Consider the following 2,267-nt stretch of genomic DNA (forward strand, 5'->3'; position numbering starts at 1 on the left):
GGGGGGAGAGGGGGGTCCCCTGCCCAGGCCTGAATCCTGGGCCAGAGGCATCAGGCCTGGGCGGGGGGCAGAACCAGTGATCGGGGGGAAATGAGGGTCCCCTGCCCAGGCCTGACACCTCTGGCAGAGGCATCAGGCCTGGGCAAGGGGCCGATCCTGCGATTGGAGGGTGATGGGGGTCAACGCCTGAGGGCTCCCAGTATGTGAGAGGGGGCAGGCTGGGCTGAGGGACACTCCCCCCCCACCCACCCAGTGCACGAATTTTGTGCACCGGGCCCCTAGTTAAGATATAATTAAGGATTCCATATGTTAAAATATGTGCAAGGAACTTTTGGAAAAATATAAAATGTATTCTAGAACTGAGAAGAGCTGTCATTCAAAGACTCAGTAGTCACAATAAAGGTTGTTATAAGGAAAATATTAGTTTTTCTCTATCCCTCTAGGACGAAATATATGATTATATTGACTATTTTCAAACGGAAGAAGCCGCCTGCCGCTGACAGTGATCAGAAACCCAGGCAGCAGCCAAGAGCTGGATGGCAGGGCAAAGGCGGCCCCCAGGCCCGTGATTGGAGAACCGGGCTGCCTTTGCCCGCCCCCGAGCCAGTGATCGGAGAAGCCGGGCAGGGTAGGGAAGAGATGGACACCTGCAGCCGCCTCTTCCCTGCCCTGCCCGGCTTCGATCACGGATCACCACCCAGAAGCCGGCCTGCGTCACCGCCTGGGGACCCGATCCAATCCCTGGGCGGCGACGCAGCCCGGCCCCAGAAGACTAGCCAGAAGCCGGGCTGTGTTGCTGCCGGGGGACCCAATCCAGCCTCGCGTCGGGAAGCGGGAGGCAGCTCTTCACCTGGAGGTTTAAGCCCAAGGTGGGAGGCGCCATTTTCTGTACAAAAAGGCAGGGGGCGTGGCTAAGTACAAGGCGGCGCCATGTTTGTGTATGGAGAGGGGGCATGGCTCAGAGCGGGTGGGTCCCATGTATGGAGAGGTGGGGGCGTGGCTCAGAGTGGGGCGGTGCTATGTCTGGAGAGACCGGTGCTGAGGCCGGGTGTTCGCCTCAGGATGCGAGCCGCAGAAGAGGAGCTCAAGGTAGAGGAGGTGCGGCTTCAGGCAAGTGAAGGAAAAGGTCAGTTCGCCCAGCCGCGATGTCATTCCAAGCTTCCCAGCCCAGGTTTTCAAATGTAAATATTACTTCAGATGTTGTAGTTGCACGTAGTTTATTCCCTTCCCCTCATCTTGGCTGTTAAAGTCATGCCAACCCTCTGGGCAGCCAGGCCTCACGTTCATGACACCCCTTAGATTTTAAGCAGCTGCTACACTTGGTCGATAGGAAGAGTGAGACTTTAGCCCTGAAAAGATGGAAGGCTTGGGGCAGATGGTTCCCTCGAGGGCTCAGCCCGCTTTCGGGCCGTAGGCACAGGGAACGTCCAGGGCAGCTCCCGGAGCAGGCGTCCGCCTGAGCTCGGACGAGGCCGTTTTGCAGCCCCCCCTTCCTCCGTCCCAGGTGGTGGGGGCTGTGACTGCCTCGAGGCTGCTCCCTGGAAGCCATTCTCCCCTCAGCCTGTAGCTGTAAAACAGCGCACGGGAAGAGAATCTTTTTTTGTGCCTCAAGTTAAAAAGTTGTGTTGTTTTTTTTAAAAAAAAAAAAAGGTGCGTGACTCCTCATTGTGTTCATTTGTAAAACAAAAACAAAAAAATGCTCTTAAGACCCCGGGCAGCGAGGCAGCCCGGCCCCAGAAGACCCAGAAGCCACCTGATATGGCAGTAACTCTATCAGTAAGCACTATGAAAGTCAGTGGCATAAATGCACCAATTAAAAAACAGATTATGAGGGTGAATCAAAAACAAAACCCACTTTAAATATAAAGACACATATAGATTAAAAGTAAATGAATTAAGCTGCAGCCTGTTTTGCTCAGTGGATAGAGCATTAGCCCGTGGACTGAAGGGTCCCAGGTTCGATTCCAGTCAAGGACATGTACCTCAGTTGCTGGCTTGATCCCCAGTCCCTATCAGAGCATGTGCAGGAGGCAACCAATCAATGTGTCTCTCCCTTTCCCTTCACTCTCTCTAAAATTCAATGGAAAAATATCCTTGGGTGAAGATTAACAAAAACAAAGTAAATGGATTAAGTAACATTAAAGAGATTATAAGAAAAATATATTCCAAATTTTGTTAGTTGTATAATGGTTATGTTTAAATTATTAACACCTAAGAAATTGGGTGAAGGGTACATATAATATGCTGTAGTATTTTATAGTTTTTTT

This window comes from Myotis brandtii, unplaced genomic scaffold (genome assembly GCF_000412655.1).
Source record: "Myotis brandtii unplaced genomic scaffold, ASM41265v1 scaffold56, whole genome shotgun sequence".
Lineage (NCBI taxonomy): Eukaryota > Metazoa > Chordata > Mammalia > Chiroptera > Vespertilionidae > Myotis > Myotis brandtii.